Source organism: Mauremys reevesii, linkage group 12 (assembly GCF_016161935.1).
Source record: "Mauremys reevesii isolate NIE-2019 linkage group 12, ASM1616193v1, whole genome shotgun sequence".
Taxonomy (NCBI): domain Eukaryota; kingdom Metazoa; phylum Chordata; order Testudines; family Geoemydidae; genus Mauremys; species Mauremys reevesii.
The window spans coordinates 31231420-31250936 of record NC_052634.1 but is presented as its reverse complement, the minus strand read 5'-3'; the positions used below and the strand labels follow the sequence as shown (position 1 = coordinate 31250936).

At 53.6% G+C, this 19517-nt stretch overlaps 3 non-coding genes across 3 annotated transcripts; all 3 read right to left on the bottom strand.

Annotated features, from left to right (window-relative positions):
- Positions 1–504: 504 nt before the first annotated feature.
- On the bottom strand, positions 505–576 carry TRNAA-UGC. The gene has a single exon. It is a non-coding gene; the product is annotated as a tRNA-Ala (tRNA).
- A 1551-nt stretch (positions 577–2127) lies between these two features.
- On the bottom strand, positions 2128–2199 carry TRNAE-UUC. Its single transcript has one exon. It is a non-coding gene; the product is annotated as a tRNA-Glu (tRNA).
- A 7576-nt stretch (positions 2200–9775) lies between these two features.
- TRNAM-CAU lies at positions 9776–9847 on the bottom strand. The gene has a single exon. It is a non-coding gene; the product is annotated as a tRNA-Met (tRNA).
- Positions 9848–19517: the final 9670 nt, after the last annotated feature.

Genomic DNA, 19517 nt, shown 5'->3' with positions numbered 1-19517 from the left:
TGGGTCTTTTCTCTCTCTGTGACAGGCCAGGGTGCAATAACTGGGGCATCTGAGCACCCAGGACCTTCTGTGGGGCTGCCATTCCCCTTCCCCTTCTGTGGTCTCGTCTGTCATTGACTCCAGCCTTTTTTCTATCCATCATCAGCACCATCCCAAGCCAGCTGCACTCGCCTCAAAAAGACAGTGTCCGCTGGTGGGTGTGAATCACTGACCTCTCTCCTCTCTGAGCACTGACTGCCCCTCTGTTTCCTTGCCTCTCAGTCTGAGCAGATGGGACCTTTCCCTCCAGTGCTGGAGGATTCACTGTTCTCATCTACCCTTGTCCCAAGCAGCACAGCAGGTGGGAATCTTACATGTACTGAGGAGACTTAGGAGCAGAACCCCCCCAACCTTCCATGCAATTGGTACCTTGCCCCTCACTGAGCAGGATTGAAATTCCTGCAGGGAGACTGCTGGGCCACATCCCCTCTGGGCATGAGCAAAGCAGCAGGGTGAAAAGAAACTTGGAGATGCTGGGAATTGAGCCCAGAACCACATACATGCAAAGCATGTGCTCTACCACTGAGCTACATCCCCAGATCGTTTTTGCTTGCTATGGGTTACACCAGGGGTAGGCAACCTATGGCACGTGTGCCGAAGGTGGCAACACGAGCTGATTTTCAGTGGCACTCACACTGCCCAGGTCCTGGCCACCAGTCTTGGGGGCTCTGCATTTTAATTTAATTTTAAATGAAGCTTCTTAAACATTTTAAAAGACCTTATTTACTTTACATACAACATACAATAGTTGGTTATATATTATAGACTTATAGAATGAGACCTTCTAAAAACATGAAAATGTATCACTGGCACGGAACCTTGAATTAGAGTGAATAAATGAAGACTCGGCACAGCACTTCTGAAAGGTTGCTGACCCCTGGGTTACACTCAGAGCCCTCTTGTTTCCAGAGCACCCAGTGGCCTAAGAGCAGCCTGGGGGACACATTCCCTGCTCTGAGGGCAAACCTGCTGTCCTGGAGATTGCTGGTTCTTAGGGGTCACTTTGCAACAGGGCCAGATTCGATGTGTGGGGCAGAGAGAGTGGGTGCCCTGGACTCAGGGTGCAGAGATACAATCAGGCCTCTCCCCTGCATTGGGTGGGGTGCTGCCACCCCTGCTGAAAGGTAATGGGAGGAGGGCGCTGTGAGTCACTCAACACCTGACCCTGGTGGCAGCAGTGCTGTGGGGAGCTCCAGGTGTTTCTAGGATCTGCTTTTTCCACCTGCCTGTGAAGTCCAGCTTTCCCCAGCACATTCACTGCGGTGCAATTGGGTCACTGTTTCCATGGCTGAACAGCAAAGAATCACTCCCAGTTTCCCTTCTATCTGCAGCAGGATTAGCCTGTGTTGGTGATTAATGAGGTGGATCTAGTTGTAGATTGTTATTCATTCCTCACCTTGACAATTCACACAGTCCCTTTCCCATGCAGATTCCCAGCACCTCAGTGATCCTGGTAGCAGGGGTTGGGGCCTGAGATTTTCAGGGTTCTTTCCCCTCCACCTGGAGTGAACTCAGCTTTTCCCCCATCCCAGACAATCCATGAAATGACAACAGGGGCATAAAGAAAGAGGGGAGGGAACATCTCAGGCCAGGGCTGGATGTGCCCAGGGTCCCCTGCTTGTCCATTGTTTCCATGGAATTTGGCCCCCTGCTTTGCACAAGGGACAGAGAAAGATCTTGCTGTTCCTGTGTCTGTGCAAGGAAAATTGTGCTTCCCTAGGAAAGAGAGGCGGGAAATGGCCCCATGATGGGACAATATCCTCAGGATTAAGACCTAAGGACTCAGGCTGAGAACTGACAGAACTGCACTCATCTGGGATTTAACAAATTGTCTTTCATGGAGCAGGGCCAGTTCCAGTGTTTTTGGCACCCCAAGCGGAAAAAAAAAATAAAAAAGCTGCAGTCAACTGAATTGCCGCTGAAGCCTCCCCTTTCCATTGACCAGCCCAGGGACCTGCTTGCTGCGCTGCTGCCTGGAGCCAGCCCTGCCATGGAGACGCTGGGAAGATGGGGAATCAGGAAAATAACATGGATTTATTTACACTGCAAGCAAAGAATAATTTAAGTTTTTCTGGTTTAAAGTCACTTTTCCCTGACTGGGAATTGAATCCAGGCCTTGGCAGTGAAAGTGCCAAATCCTAACCACTAGACCACCAGGGAGGTGATGATGGTGCTTTTCTTCTCACTTATACTACACTTTCTTAGGCTACTTTCTAGCCACTTTCTGAAACTGTTCCACTGTCCATTCCCTGAGGGGCTAAGAGCAGAGAACCCCTGTGCTCAGGGTCACAACCTCAGCCCAACCCAAGTCACTGAAACAAACTCAAATGATGCTTCCTCCAGCAGGATCACAGAGCCACACAAAAAACCCCATGAGGAACAATCCTCCTCTGCCTTCATTTACCCCATCACAACCCTCTCAGCAGCCCACTCTTGCAGGAAGGACACTGAGCTGATAGGAGCTCTGGCACAGAGACCAAGGGAGGGGTGTTGCTTCCCGTGGGTGTGAGCTGATCACATTGTGACTCCGTGTAATGGGGCTCTGAGCTTTGCCATCTTGTGAGTTCTGAGCACTGAGCCCCCCGGACCCTTCTGCTGGGAGCATGGGGATTGCACAACAGCTGCAAGCCCTTTTCCCGTCTCCTTGTCCTCCTCGGCTTCCCCAGACCTTCCCCACAAATGGTTCTATCAGGAGCTGGAGGGATCTAAGGACCTGCAGGTTTCCTGAACCCACCTCTTAAGGCAAACAGTGATTCCCTTCTCTGACACTCCTGGGCCTGGGCTTCTTTTGAGTTTTTCCCCAGGGGACCTGATTCCCTGTGAATATGTGTGTGTGGCATGTGGGGAACTCAGACTCAGACTTTCCCCCACTAGATGAGTCCAACAGCACCTCCCCTTGGTGGGAGAATCCTAAATTCCACCCTCCCACCCTGGTTACTCTAACCAGCTGATGGCGACAGCATGTTAAATCAATCCCAGCTCTCTGGTCTAGAACGCAGCATCTAACCAGCCTTGTGACAGCTCCGGTTTGCTCGCTGGAGACATAACGAACCAGGAAAAAAGGCAAATGTCAGACAGGGAACCTCAGCTCACAAATAAACACCCTCAGGCTCCTTCTACACTGCGACTGGGCAGTTGACTGACTTTAAATCTAGCTAGCTCAGTTGGTAGAGCATGATGGTCTTTCAGGGTGTGAAAAACCCCAAAATCAGTATAATTAAGCTGACCTAAGCCGTGGTTAGATAGTGCTAAATGAAAGGAAAGATTGTTCTGTCAATGCAGCTATTACAGGGATGGAAAACCCCTCCAATCACTCTAGCAGCTGTCTACTCCACAGTGCTAGAGCAGTGTCATAGCAGCATTTTAAGTGTAGCCAGCCTCACAGTGACACCAGATCTGGCTCTGTGGACACTCAGGCACTAGCAACATACTAATGCCTCCAGAGTTGGCAGGATTAAAACTTGCATGGGGAGACCCCAACGGATTTCTAGTTTATCACCTTAACCACTCAGCCACAAGTATCTAATGTACAGTCACTTCACTACACCATGATTCTGTTCTCACAGAATTGTCACTTCAAATTGCTCAGACCAGCTCCCCCAGCACACTCACGGCTGTGCATTAGTGTAAGTGTGTCCTTGGCTGAACAGCGAGAATTCCTGCCCATTTCCCTTCCAGCTGGAGCAGGATGAGAGTGTGTTTGTGGTTAATGACATTGCTATAGGTTGTTGTTCATTCCCCACACTGACAATTCAGACAGTCCCTTTCCTATTCTAATCTCCACCCTATCATTCCAACAGCCGGGGTCAGGATTTCTCTGGGCACTGAAATGTTTCAGGGGGTTGAACTCAGCCTTGCATTCCATCCCTGATGTTTCATGGACTAACAGCAGCAGCATAAAGCAAGAGCTGAGCCAATATCTCACTGTCAGAGGTGAAGGTGGCCTCGTCCCCTCTGTCTGACCATCGCCATTGCAGGAGAGAAGGTTTCAATGGAATTGAATGCCCTGGCTCAAACAAGAGACACAGGGAGGTTTTGCTGTTCATGGATCTGTGCAAAGGAAATTGTGTCTCTGTGTGAAATTGAGGAGGGAAATGAAATGTTCACATGGTGGCCCAATGCCCTAACAAATGTGGATGAAGGAGTCGGGCTGGAAAATGATTTTACAGGAGTTTGTATCAATTTATTGCCCTGATTAAAAGCTATGGCTAAAAGGCAGCCACTGTTGTTAATACTTGAACCTGTGTAGGGACACCCCAGTGGGTATCAAGTCTATTGCCTTCACCAGGGGCAGTCGATTATTTTATCAAGATCTAAATTTCTTGGTCAAGATATAGTCAATGTCTAGACTCCAGAGAAAATAATACACTGATGATAATAAGAAGAATTTAGAAATAATTTGCAGTCACTATGGGCATAACTATGATGATTGTCTCGTGTTTCACTCTTTATATCTGGCACCACTGCTTTTCCCTTTAGTCTTGTAGTTTACCAAGGGTAAAACTAAACATCTCTTCAGATACAAGGGAGTGTTTGTGTTCATTCCTGTTAGCTACACAGGGGTTTCATGTAGTTGCTTTCAATCCTCTGGCTCTGCCCTGATAAGTAACATTTCAGGGTGTCACTGAACTGAAGGAGGGAGATAATTTTTTGACAGATTACGCCGCCTCTTAAAGGTGTTTGTCTGGCTGGCAGCCCTGGTTCCCAGGACTCTCCTGAGGGAAGAAAGTTTCTGTGCAAAATACTAAAACTTTTAACAGAGAGGAGGGACAGGCGATGGCCACATGATGAGGCCAGTATGTACCACAACAAGGTTCTTTTATGTGGGATGACTCTGAACATTGACTGATCTCCACTCCCTTGGATTTGAAGAGATGTTTAGTTGTGCACTTAGGAACCTATAAGGCTGAAGCAATTTTATGGATGGTGACACTACGATTGAAGGGTTATTTAATGTTGTAGAAATTGTTAAAAACACTGAGCTTAAACTGGAACTGCCTGTTATTAAAAGCTGGTTTCCCCACGTCAGTTCCACAAGCTCTGCTAGAAACACCCTGGGTTCTCTCCTGCCTCGGTGGGAACTGGAGGGAATCGTCCCCTGCTGCCCTTGGCTCCAGGCTGGTTTTTCTGGGGAGGGGACGTGGAATTGATTTGTTCGCTGTTGAGAAGGGAGCCGGGCCAGTTCTCAGGGAACGAGAACTCCCAGCATCTTCCCAGCCCAGCCCAGGCTGCTGCCCTGTCCCAGCCTCTGTTCCCCTGGGGGCCCTGCGTGTTTGACTCTAGGGCAGGCCGGGAGCAGCAGCTGAGGCAGAGGACAGCCTGGGCCGGGCAGATAAGAAGGAGTTTAGCAAGCGAAAAAGGTAAAATGGCAGTGGAGTATCACCTTGGACTCGACGGCATTTCCCCATTGGTCTGTCTGCTTTGGGGCAGGGACAATAACACGTCCTGCTGCATTCGATATTTCAAAGGGCGGTTTAGGATTTTCATTCTCACACACGGTGCACAAAGCAGGACTCAACCTTTGGTGTAAACTAAACAAGCTGCTCACAGATTCTGGCAGCCACAATGAGCATTCGGGTGAGAGCTCAGACCTGCCCCTGTCCCAGAGGGAGGGTGTCATCTGTGAGGGGACTGGACCACTGACCTACCTGCTCCTAACTCCCAAACGTTCAGTAACTCTATTGTCAGTGCCTGTGAGTGTTATTTAAACCATAAGAAAAACCACACTGGGCCAGACTAAAGGCCCATCTAGCTCTGAATCTTGTCTTCTGACAGTAGCCAATACCAGGTGCCCCAACAACCAGGCACCACTGGGAGTTGAACCCAGGATCTCCTGTTTACAAAACAGATGCTTTAAGCCAGGGTGCCTGTGGGTAGCTATAACACAGTGTCTGCCCACACCTGACTCCTTGCCATCACCACCGGGGCCTGACAAGTTTTGTTTTTGTTTGGATTCTGTAAAGCAGAGGAGCAGGTGAAGTTTTACTCCTAAGGTGGGTGTGTGATTCTTTGCACAGGTCTATGCTGCAAAATTAGGTCGGTTTAACTACATTACTCAGGGTTGTAAAAAAATTTACCCCCCCCCAAGCAATGCAATTCTATCAACCTAACCCATGTGCAGATAGCGCTGTGTCAACAGGAGGGCTTCTTCCATTAACCGAGCTTGGGGAGGGGCTTGGTTAGTGAAGACCCAGAGAACAGGTGGCCCATGACTCTTGCATGTCGGGAGGCTGGGCATGAGCGCTGGAAGCTCCCTAGAAGTTAGTCCACCTCTTGCTCGCTCCTCTCCTCCCTCCTCCTTACCTGCTGCTCATGCCTCTACACCCTCTGCCCAAGGTCTGCCCACCACCCACACCTCTCTGCCCCTCCCCTGAGACCTGCCCTGCCTGCTACCCACGCCTCTCTGCCCCTCCTGTGACACCCATCCTATCCACCACCCACACCTCTCTGCCCCTCCCCTGAGACCCGCCCTGCTCACCACCCACACCTCTCTGCCCCTCCTGTGACACCCATCCTATCCACCACCCACACCTCTCTGCCAGCTCCCCTGAGACCCGCCCTGCTCACCACCCACACCTCTCTGCCCCTCCTGTGACACCCATCCTATCCACCACCCACACCTCTCTGCCCCATCCGTGACACCCATCCTGCCCACCACCCACACCTCTCTGCCCCTCCTATGACACCCGTCCTGCCTGCCACCCACACCTCTCTGCCCCATCCGTGACACCCATCCTGCCTGCCACCCACGCCTCTCTGTCCCCTCCCCTGCCCAGCCCAGCCCACCCCACCGCTTGCACCTCTCTGCTCCCCCCCCTGAGACCCGCTGTGCCCACCTCTTTCTTCATGCTGCTGTTGTTATTCCATGAATCATCAAGGATGGAATGAAAAGCTGAGTTTACTCCAGGGTGAGGAAAGAAAAGAGCCACCAACCCCCTGGCAAAGCTCAGTGCCCCAGAGAAAACCTGCCCCCTGCTATCGCAATCACTGATGTGCTGGGGATCTGGCGGGAAAGGGACTGTCTGAATTAAGGCAGCCCCAGGGGATGGGGGAAGCTGGGGGGAGCACTGGGGGCTGGCAGGGAAGTGACTCTGCACAAGCGGCCCCTCCTCAGCCCATCTCTGCCCCCGTGTCTGTGGCTCCCAGCGCTGCTGGCCCCACTGACATCCCCTCTCCCCCCCCTGGCTCTGGCTCCCCTCAGGAGTGGCCGATCCAGCTCCAGGAGAGCAGGTGCCCCCTGGGAACGGGACAGGGGCCAAGTGTCCCAGCCAGAGCGGGAAGGGGGCAGCCCAGGAGTTCTCAGATGGGGGGTTACAGCCCCTCGTGGGGGGGTGAGGTTATTATGTGGGGGTCACAAACCGCCCGGCTCTGCAGGCAGCAGCAGTGAGGGTGGCAATGGAGCAAAGTCTGCTGTGAAAAGTGATATTGACAAATGTCTTCACACCCCCAGTGTTAAACAGTAACTATTTAAAAACCCTTTTCTGCTTATAACAATAATTCAATCGCTGTGTGTTCTAGGCTGAATTTAAAAGTGGTGAGAAAAGTTAAACTCATTTTAAAGAATTGGGTTATAAATTAAGCATTTAAAATAATGTTAAATATGAAAAAATGTGGTTTGAATTGATGGGGGGGGTCGCACTCGGCACCTTGCTTTGTGCAAGGGGTCACCAGTTCCAAAAGTTTGAGCCCCACTGGGTTACACAGGAAAGAGCAAAGAGACCTGAAACAGGCCTGCAGGGAAATCCCGGGAGAGGGTTCCCAGCTCACAGATCTTCCCCGCTCCAGTTACTGCCCCATCCCTGGGCTGTAGCTCCAGTGCCGAGGCCATCACAGATCCCCTCTCTGCCCAGGGGGCTTGCACAGGCAGTTCCTTCTGCCAGGCCTCTGCCTCCCTGAATAACTGCTTAAATTCACTGGTGCTCCTCCCCTCCCCCTGCTTCTCTCTGTGACCCTTCTGCCAGCTGGAGGCGGCAGCAACATGGCCCAGGGTTCAATATCTTGGGGATCCTTTTTAACAACACAACACAGAACCCGCTCGAGCCCCCACCCAGTAACCTGGGACAATCCCACACCACCCCTGGGTGTCTCTAGGGGCAATACTTCCCCTGGCCAGCACCCAGTCTGAGGCCATGTCTACACTACCAATGCCAACAAGGGGTTCCACTCGACAACGATTCACAGCAGTGCGGCCCGACACACGGTCATTTTTATCCTCTGAGTCAGGAAACCCACAAAAGCCTCTTCTTTTGTACTGGTGTAGACAAAAATAAGGTGACAGTAAATTATTCTGATTGGTAAAAGCAGGTTTAGGGGGTTGTGTATTTTTGAAAAACAAAATCAGTACTGATCCTTCTAGCTAGCAGCATGAGATAAAGAAAAGAACCTGGACAAACCTTGTCAGTAACGGCTAATGTCCTAACTGGGAAATCAGCAGCGGTTTGTAGCTGGGGGAGCGAACAGTCTGAATGTGTGTGACCCGACCCCAGCCCCCAGCCCCACATAGCAGCAGGACTTGGCACTCTCTGTGCATTGGTGTGGTGGTGAGTGGTTCACCAAGCAGTGACAATCCAAGGAGGTTCCCTGAGTCGGTTTCACTCCTGAGGAGATTCTGCACCAAAAAATAAAAATTCTGTGCACAATATTTTCAAATTCTGCAAATTTTATTTGCCAATAAATAAATGTGGAGGCTCCAGCATGGTAGAGGGGAGCAGAGGCTCCTGAAAGCACAGAGGTGGGAGATCACCTTGCAGCCCCCTCTCCCCTCCAGGGAAACAGACTTGGTGGTGAGGCTGCACCTCTCTGCCGCCTACTCCAGGAGCCCCAAAAAGACTCCCCAGAACTGCTCATGAGGGGTGCATGACCACTCCTGTGGCTTCCCTATCAGAAAGTCAGATCAGCTGGCCCCAGGCGATTTGAAAGGCCCTGGGGGCTCCTGCCACTACTACCGGCAGCACAGTGGGGCTAAAGCGGATTCCTGCCCACCCTCGCTCTGCACGGCGCACCACTCCCAGAAGCACCTGGCACGTCCCTGCGGGGTGTGTCTCTCACACGCTGCCCCTGCCCCAAGCACCAACTCTGCCATTGGAACTGCGGCAATGGGAGCTGCAGGGGTGGTGCCTGTGGGCAGTGGCCCCAGGAGATCCCCCCCGGCCTCCTCCATGTAGAAGTTGCTGCCCGATGTGGGTGCGGGTCACTTTCAGGAGCTTCCCAAGTTAAGGTGCTACACCCCAATACTCTGCCCCAGCCCAGATCCTGCACACACCCGAACTCCCTCCCTGAGTCTGCCACTGCCCCCCCACACCCCAACCCCTGCCCCAGCCCAGAGCCTGCACCTCATGCACCCAAATTCCCTCCCAGAGCATGCACCCCTCCTGCATCCAAACTGCCTCCCCTGCCCTGCCTATCCTGGAACCTGCACCTCATGTACCCAAACTCCCTCCCAGAGCCTTAGGCAGAGATGGGGGAGGGGGGGGAGGGGGAGGGGAAGGGGAAGGGGCAGGACTTGGACCCGGTCTGGGCATGACCAAAAGTTATATAAACCTGGCAACCCTGAGCTGGCGCCCTGGTCCCGGCCCCGCTCTCGCCCGCCGGGAGGGGACTCTGTGGGGCAGGGCTCTGCCGGGGCTTTCTTCCTTCCTTTAATCACCGTGGAAGGGTGTACAGGGAGAATTTGTTCTTCTTTTCTGAACACACGCAGGCAGCTGGATTATTTCCAGGGCTGTAATAAAAGCCAAACTAGCAGAGGATGGTTTCGATCCATCGACCTCTGGGTTATGGGCCCAGCACGCTCCCGCTGCGCCACTCTGCTGGGGAGGGGGCTTCCTGCAGGATGTAGTCACAGCGCAGCTCCCGAGCTGTGCCCAGGGATTTAGACGCTTTAGCGGCAGGTGATTGACACGCGCTGGGTCCCACCCCAGCGCTGAACTGACCCGCGCTCGCTGCATTCTCCGCCGGGGCTCCTTGGTCCGATGGTTCAGCAGCACCAGCCCCGCCCCGCTTTTCCCCTGGGAGACCCGGCCCCTCTCCTGCCCCTCCGGGCTGAGGCGGGTCCCAACCCCTGCGAGGGCCGGGGGGCGGGGCCAGGCCTGGGAGGAGCCGCCCTTCCTGCCCCCGCCCGGCCCCGCCCTGTGTGCGGCAGCGGGGCCATGGCCGGGGCCGGGAGCGCGGCGCGGGGCTGCTCCAGCCCTGCAGCCCGCGGGGCAGCGCGGTGGGGCCGGGGGCAGCGCGGGGCGGGGGCGAGGACACGCGTGGGGCGGACACGCTCCTGCCGGGAGGGCCGGGCCCGGCTGCCTGGTTCGCCCCTGCCCGGGGTCCCCGCGCTCCCCGCGGCCGGAGCGGGCTGCCCGGGGCTGCCGGGGCGAGTGGCCCGGGCGGGGCGGAGCCCGGGAGCTGCAGGGGGCGGAGCGCGGCTCGGCTGCAGAGCTCGGAGCCCAGGCTGGGCCCGGGGCGAGGAGGGGAATCGGGGGCGGATTTGGGGTGTCAGAGCCGGGCTGGGGCGGGAGCGGCTGTGGATGGGGACTGTGGGGCTGCTGGGAGTTTGGGGTGCGCTGGGGTCAGGGCTGGGGAGTTGGGAGTTTGGGGTGCGCTGGGGTCAGGGCTGGGGGACTGTGGGGCTGCTGGATGCTGGGAGTTTGGGGTGCACTGGGGGTCAGGGCTGGGGACCTGTGGGGCTGCTGGGAGTTGCTGGGGTGTGCTGGGGGTCAGGGCTGGGGGGCTGGGGGCTGGGCTGGGGAGTTTGGGGGAGTGGGGGGTTTGGGGGCTGGGGGGACTGTGGGGCTGCTGGTTTTGGGGTGCTGGGGAGTTTGGGCTGGGGGGTCAGGGGGGGGGGGACTGTGGGGCTGCTGGGAGTTTGGGGTGCGCTGGGGGGGTGGGCTGGGGGGACTGTGGGGAGCTGGGAGTTTGGGATGTGCTGGGGGTCAGGGCTGGGGGACTGTGGGGCTGCGGGGAGTGAGGGGTGCACTGGGGGATCAGGGCTGGGGGTTAGGGATGTTCCGGGGGCTCCATGTTCAGATCTGGCCCTGCGGGGGCTTTGGGGGCTGGCGCTGGGGAAAGTGGGGGACTGTCTGAAGTTGGCTGCTTGGGATGTGGGTGAGGCCCCGGGGAGCCGGGGGTTGGGCTGCACCCCTGGCACTGCAGCCTGGGGCCCTGCGTTTCCTCTGGAAAAGCTTCTCCCTGTTTCATCAGCTCCTCTCAGTCTGAGTCCCAGGGACCCTGCCCAGGCGTCTGCAGGGCAGGACGGGCCCTGAAAACTGGCAGCTGGGAGGTTTGCAGCAGTTTCTAACCCTCCCTCCCCTGCTTCTTCCAGGAGGTACCACAAAAGCATCCGGCCCCTCTGGGAAAAGAGAGAGAAGCAGCCAAAGCCGAGGAGCAGCAGAGCGAGGAGCTGCTGGTAGGTGCCCAGAGCCCCCCGCCACTGAGGTTTGCCTGGCATAAGAATGACCTGGTGAGTGCAGGGCCCACCCTGCCCGCCTCAGCCAGGGACCCATCCCCGCTGGAGCCCAGGGAGCCTGCAGGGTCAGACACGGGGGTAACGTGATGCCCTTAGGACGCAGGGGGCTGCTGGGCAGGAGAGGGTCAGTCTGTGTTAGCCCAGAGCCCCTGCCCACGGGCTGTCTGGATGTCACAGTGACCAGGGATCCTTTCTAGCTCCTGGGGGGGATGGGGAGGAAGGAGATGAAACGTGGGCTGCAGAGATGGAGGATTTGGCTCAGTGCAAGTTGATGAGGTTTCGGGGAGAAGTGTCCCTCCTGTAGGTGATGTACAGCTCACCCTGGCCCTGATCCCACCTCCCTTCCTGGGATAAATGAACTTCCCATCCCCCACCGCAAGAGATCTTGTGTTCTGGTAAATAACTCTGCCACCCGCCCCCAGGCGCATTTATGATTTTCCCCAGTTACTGAGCAGGTGAATTTCAGTGTTGATAAATGCAAAATAATGCACGTTGGAAAAGATAATACCAAATGGACATAAAATGATGGGGTCTAAATTAGCTGTTACCGCTCAAGAAAGAGATTTTGGAGTCACTGTGGATAGTTCTCTGGAAACATCCATGCAATGTGCAACGGCAGTCAAAAAAGCAAACAGAATGTGGGGAATCATTAGGAAACAGAGAGACAATAAAACAGAAAACATCATATTGCCTGTATATACATCCATGGTATGTCCACACCTTGAATACTGCCTGCAGATCTGGTCACCCCATCTCAAAAAAAAAAAAAAAAAAAAAAAAAAAACAACCACTGGAATTGGAAAAGGTTCAGAGAAGGCCAACAGAAATGATGAAGGGTGCGGAACAGCTTCCGTATGAGGAGAGATGAATAAGACTGAGGCTATGGCTACACGCCGCAGCTTTTAGCAACACGGCTGTGCCGCTACAGCCGTGCCGCTAACAGGCGCACAGAGTAGCTGCTGTTTGTTGGCAGGAGAGACGTGCCAGTGTAGACAAAGCCTGAGACTGATCAGCTTGGACAAGAGACTACTGGGGGAAGGGGGGGGAGGATATGGTAGAGGTCTATAAAATCGTGACTTGTGTGGCGAAAGTAAATAAGGAAGTGTTATTTACTCCTCATAACACAAGAACTAGGGGTCACCCAGTGAAATGAAGAGGCAGCAGGTTTAAAACAAACCAAAGGAAGTATTTCTTCACACAGCACATAGTCAACCTGTGGAACTCCTTGCCAGAGGATGTTGTGAAGGCCAAGACGCTAACAGGGTTCTAAAAAGAACTAGATAAGTTCATGGAGGACAGGTCCATTAGTGGCTATTAGCCAGGATGGGCAGGGATGGTGTCCCTGGCCTCTGTTTGCCAGAAGCTGGGAATGGGCAACAGGGGATGGATCACTTGATCTATGGGACACCTGGCATTGGCCGCTGTCGGTAGACAGGATACTGGGCTAGAAGGACCTTTGGTCTGACCCAGTCTGGCCGTTCTTATGTTCTATGTTCCCCTGTTACTGAGCCGCCCTCTCCCTGTTGCAGAAACACGGCAGCCGAGAGGCAGAAGATCGTCTGGGAGTCCATCACCTTAACAGTCCATCACCTTAACCACTCGTCCACCTCACCTAAACTATCAAGAAAGAGACAGGAGGAGAAATCTAAGGCCAGCAGAGCTAGGGACAATAAGGAGTTTTAAATACTAAGCAGAAGCAGGGGCTGAATGAGCTCCCCCCCTCACATCTAGTGAGGAGCTGGGGGAAAGACTTCAGGAACAGACCGTGTTTGCATAGACACACCTACTCTGCCTAGCTATGCAGCATGATGGGGCCGCTTTCCCAAAATGACCAGTTTTGGCTGGTGGTGGGTTACAAATCACTTTACAATTGAATGGAATGAAATGTTATTATCCTTCCTGCATGAGTGAAGGGCAGCAGAACATACCTAGTCGGTCCTGATGGAGGGCTGGGTGGGTGAGGAATAGCTTTTATTGGACTTCATAGCAGTGATTGAGAACATCACCCTAAACCAGTGGTCCCCAAACATTTCACTCTGTGCCCTCTTATCCATGGCTGTGGCCCCTCGGAAGCCGCGGTCAAGAACCGGGGCTGGGAGTGGGGCTGTTGCTTGCTGGGAAGAGGGGTGCAGACAGGGGTAAGGGGGTCGAGGCCGAGCAAGGAATCAGAGCCCCAGGCTGAGGGTGGGGTTGGGGAAGAGCTGGGGCAGAGTGGGGCTGAGTGCTGCTCCCTTCATGGGGGCTGGCTCAGGCCCTGAGGTGCCCCCATGAATGTTCCTCTGTGTCCCCCTAGGAGTCACGCCCCACATTTTGGGAACCACTGAACCCTACTCACTAATCAGCGGCTAGTGATGCCAAAGCCCAGGGAAAGGGAGAACAAGTGTGAGGGCCCCAGCACTGGAACCATGTGAGGGGCTGCAGGAGAGGGGCAATGGCTGGTCGCCCAGGGAGTTAAGGGCAAAGGGGGCACAGGAGGGGCAGGAGTTAGGGGTGAAGGAGGTGCAAGGGCTGGGAGTGCAGGAGCTAGCGGTAAAGGGGGAGGGGGATCGTCCAGGGGCAATGGGGAAGTGCCAAAGTACAAGCTTTGCCCAGGGCACCATTTTCCCTAATGCTGGACTGAGCAAACAACTGGAAATGACCCTTCAGTGAGACCAGAACCATCGTGTAGAAAAGCCCCTTTGTTAAGTGTGGGTGGCTGAGGGCTTAGGGAGATGGGTTAGAAAGCAACAGGCGTCTTTCTGTGGAGGTTTGATTCTTGCCTGGTAGGCAAGGCTGGTGTGTGGTGTCTCCATGGCTGTACTTTCAGTGTCTGATCACCCACAGGGAGCCAAGTCTAGACATATTCAGAGGCTCTATGCCAGGGTTTCTCAAACTTCCTTTCACTACAACCCCTTTCTGCCAAAAAAAAAAACCTTACTACATGGCCCTGGAAAGAGGGACCAAGCCCCTCTACACTGAGCAGAGGCAGGGGAGACAAAGCCTGAGCCCTGCCCCAGTTAGGGGAGGGCAAAACCAGAGCTTGAGGGATTCAGCCCTGGGTGGTGGGGTTCAGACATTTGGCTTCAGCCCCAGGCACCAACATGTCTAATGCCAGCCCTGGTGACCCCATTAAATCAGAGTCACATCCCACTTTGGGGTCCTGACCCACAGTTTGAGAACCACTGCTCTATGCTGAGGGGAGAGAGTTTTCCTGTGGGTGCAGTTATGCCACTTTGGAAGTGGTGGCAGCTATGTCAGTGGGAGAAGCTATATCAGTGGGGGTGCAAGCTGTGGTGTTTACCACATTTAAGAAGTTTAATCAAACCCCATTTTTAAAACCACCTGTGGTCTGGGAATGGCAAAGGAGCTCGATGAAGCAGGATTTGTCCTTCAAAGTCCTGGAGATCACGATTCCATACTCAGGTCATTGTGGGGGTATAGCTCAGTGGTAGAGTGCTTGACTGCAGCTCAAGTGATCCTCAAGTGGTCAGATTAGATGCTCTAATGGTCTCTTCTGGCCATAAAGTTGACTAATTTCTGAAAAACGGAGTGTAGCATTGGGAGCAGCGTCTGATGTTTTCCTGTCTAGCCGGCTTGCTTCCTAGAACGAACGCTCCTTGAGTGGGGTGATCCCCAGGGAGTAGCTCAAACCTCCAAAGTGCCTGGCCAGGGGCAGGACATTAGCACAGCAAGGGAGGGGTGTGGCAGTGACATCACAAAGGCCTTTTGCAGGACCTCAGACTATTGGTCAAAGGTGGTGGGGAGGTGGTGACCTCACAGAGAGATGCTGACATCAGCCAGGCAGGACAGGGGCGAGGGGCCAGGGAAACCCCAGAGACCCCTGTGGCTTTGCTTCAGCAAGTCTCCTTCTCCAGGTCTCTCTTTGAGGACTGAGAGAGTATTCGGGTTCACGGACGTGAGCGCCAGGAGGAACCTCTTTCGAGTTTTCCCCTTCCCTTTTCCTGATTTTACTAGAAAACAGCCATCCCTGTTTAGAAGGTAAGAGCCTCCTCGAGGTTTGAATGCTGTTCAGTCTGATCCATCTGGTGACAGTTGAATTCTAGGCATGGAAAACACGAGCTTAAGGAGGCAGAATTTTATTCTGCTCCTGGGATTTTGTCCCTTAGAATCACTGGGGACATTTGAGTTTGTCCTTTTTGTTTCACCTTTTCCTCCATCCATCCCTCTCTCCTTTCTCTTTGTCTCTTGCTTCTTTTGTCCTTTCATCTGTTCCCCTCCCAACACCAGAAGGTGTGTGTGTGTGCGTGTGTGTGTGTTGTGGGGGAGTGCTCGGCAGCTCCCACTGTGGAAGGTCCACCCAAAAATGTGGGGCTGAAATAGTGCTCGGGCAGTGATCCCCACCGGTGACCTGGGCCATCCTTTGGGCTCTCTGGTGAGAACCCTCAGCTTCTCGTCCTCAGTCTCTACCCTGATTGGCTGAGCAGGGGGTTATTGACAGGGAGGAGACTTAGGTCCTTGTTCTCTTTTAACATCGAGTAAATAAGTCAGAACCAGTCATATGTTTGATGAATTTTGCTGCTTCTCTGCATAAATGGTCTCTGAGCAGTTCATGATTTTCTCTAACATTGCAGTTCTCCTCAAATACTTGCTGAATAATTACTGGCAGCAAAGAGTCCTGTGGCACCTTATAGACTAACAGACGTTTTGCAGCATGAGCTTGTGGTGAATACCCACTTCTTCAGATGTTGCATCTGAAGAAGTGTATTCACCACGAGCTCTCATGCAAAAACGTCTGTTAGTCTATAAGGTGCCACAGGACTCTTTGCTGCTTCTACAGAACCAGACTAACACGGCTACCCCTCTGATACTTGAATAATTACTGTGCACTGTTGTTGGTGTGGAGCTCATCGGAGAGCACTTTATTCAGGTCATTCAATGTCTGAAATTCAAGATCCGATGGTTAGTTTGAAAATCAGGGCTCTTGGGTCCTATTACCAACTCTGCCAGTGACTGGCTGTGTGACCTAAGACAAGTCAATTCTCCTTTCTCAGCCTTAGCTTCTCCCTCTTTCAAGTAGGGATAATAATGATCCTCTCCTACCTAGCTCAACACACTGTCTCTCCCCACACACACTCACTGTCTCCACACTGCAGTTGGAAAGCAGCTGGCAATCTAGTAGGATGCCCATGGAACAATGGGAGAGAGAGACCTGCATCACTGAAAGTACAACCATGGAGACACCACACACCAGCCTTCCCTGCCTAGCAAGACTCAAACCTCCACAGAAAGACCCCTATGTTGTTATACCCCAGCTCCCTAAGGCCTCAGCCACAACCATTTAACACAGGGGCCTTTCTACACTCGGGTTCTGTTCTCACTGAAGGGTCATTTCCAATGGTTTGCTCACATCAGCTTCCCCAGCTCACTCACTGCTGTGCAGCTCTGTACGTGTGGCCGTGGCTGAGCAGCAAGAATTCCTGCCCATTTCCCTATTGGCTGGAGAATGGCCAGAGTGTGTTTGTGGTTAATGACGTTGCTGTAGATTGTTCGTTTCCTGCCTTGGCAATTCAGACAGTCCCTTTCCCCAACATATCTCCAGCACATCCGAGCTCCCTGCATCCAGGTCACGTTCCTCAGCCGGGCTGCATCAGGGGAGGGCAGAGAGCAGCAGCTTCTGATGCTCCCCTCCCAGCACAGCCCAGGTTGGATGGGGACAGTGACCAGGATGGATGGGGCACTTTGTGTTGCTCCTCGCTCCCCCCAACCCTCTATGGGGCCACGGAGGGACGCTGGGGGTGGGTGAGCTGCATCTTTGTGTCATCACTTGCCCCTCCCCCCACAATGTTCCTGCACCGGGTACAAGCAGGGCGAAGTGTGGGAGCCCCCCAGGAAGCCGTGTCTGACACTACACTGGCAGTGTGCACCTTCGCACTGCCGCAGGGTGCCCCTTTGATCACCGAGTGCCCCGGCTGATTTGGGGCCCCTGGAAAAGTCTCCCCATGTTGTCCCAAGCGCTAGAGGAGCTCCCATCCCCCGCTCTGGCCCAGGGGCTGCAGCAGGGACACTGAGCTTCTCTGGTCTCAGGGCTGCAGTGGCTGGGGGGGGAGGAGTAAATGAGTGAGCAGGGTGGGGCCAGTGGGGAAGGGGTGAAACAGAGGTGCCCAGTGGATGGGGCCGTGGGTGGAAGGCGTGGAAGGGTTGAAAGAGGGCAGGGCCGCAGGCAGAAGTGTTTGGGGCCATGGTTCTGGTGCCAGGGCTGCTGCCCCTGTTCTCCCTTTCCCTGGGTTTTGGCATCACTAGCCCCTGCTTAGCCAGTAGGGTTCAGTGGTCCCCAAAATGTGGGGCATGATTCCTAGAGAGACACAGAGGAACATTCATGGGGGCACCTCAGGGCCCAAGCCAGGCCCCATGGAGGGCAGGGAGTGAGCACCACTCAGCCCCACACTGTCCCAGCTCTTCCCAACCCCACCCTCAGCCTGGGCCCCTGACTCCCAGCACAGCCTCGACCCCTTACCCTGTCTGCACCCCTCTCCCAGCAAGCAACAGCCCCACTCCCAGCCCCGGTTTTTGACTGCGGCTGCCGAGGCCACAGCCATGGCTAAGAGGGCACAGTTTGAAATGTTTGGGGACCACTGGTTTAGGGTGATGTTCTCAATCACTTCTACAAAGTCCAATAAAAGCTATTCCTCACCCACCCACCCCACCAACAGGACCGACAAGGTATGTTATGCTGCCCTTCACTCATTCAGGAAGGATAACAACATTTCATTCCACTCAATCCTGAAGTGATTTGTAACCCACCACCAGCCAAAACTGGTCATTTTGGGAAAGTGGCCCCATCATGCTGCATAACTAGGCAGAGTAGGTGTGTCTGTGCAAACACGGTCTGTTCCTGAAGTCTTTCCCCCAGCTCCTCACTAGATGTGAGGGGGGAGCTCATTCAGCCCCTGCTTCCGCTTAGTATTTAAAAACTCCATAGTGTCCCTATCTCTGCTGGCCTTAGATTCCTCCTCCTGTCTTTTTCTTGATAGTTCTGATGAGGTGGCAGAGTGGTTAAGGTGGTGGACTGCTAATCAATTGTGCTCTGCACACATGGGTTTGAATCCCATTTTCATCGGATGCATTAGGCAAGGTATTTCTAGTAGGGATAAGGAGGTGCTAGTCCCGTTATATAAGGCGTTGGTGAGACCTCATTTGGAGTATTGTGTGCAGTTTTGGTCTCCCATGTTTAAGAAGGATGAATTCAAACTCGAACGGGTACAAAGAAGGGCCACTAGAATGATCCGAGGAATGGAAGGCCTTTCGTATGAAAGGAGACTTGAGGAGCTCGGTTTGTTTTCCTTAACCAAAAGAAGGATAAGAGGAGATATGATTACACTCTTTAAATATATCAGAGGGATAAATACCAGGGAAGGAGAAGAATTATTTCAGCTCAGTGCTAATGTGGACACGAGGACAAACGGATATAAACTGTCAGTCAGGAAATTCAGGCTTGAAATTAGACGAAGGTTTCTAACCATCAGGGGAGTGCAATACTGGAACAGCCTACCGAGGGAAACAGTGGGGCGAAGGACCTCCATGACTTTAAGATTAAGCTAGATAAGTTTATGGAGGATGGTATGATAGGATAACGGGCTTAGTCAATAGGTCAATTAAGTGCCACACTGGTAAATAGTACAATGGGTCAATGGTATGATATAACCTTTTCCAGAGGGTTTGGCTGGAGAGTCTTGCCCGCATGCTCGGGGTTCAGCTGACCGCCATATTTGGGGTCGGGAAGGAATTTTCCTCCAGGGAAGATTGGCAATGGCCCTGGAGGTTTTTCGCCTTCCTCCGAAGCATGGGGCAGGGGTCGCTTGCTAAGGAGTGGGTGGATCGGCTTATGTGGCCTGCATCTTGCAGGAGGTCAGACTAGATGATCATAATGGTCCCTTCTGATCTTGAATTCTATGATTCTATGATTCTATGATTTAGTCTTCACCCCTCCTTTGTAGACAACCATCTCCCCCTTTGGTACAATGACAGATCAAAGAATGTTGCTTCTTGCAAACAAAAACCTTCTCAGAAACTCAGATTCCCCCCTTGCTTT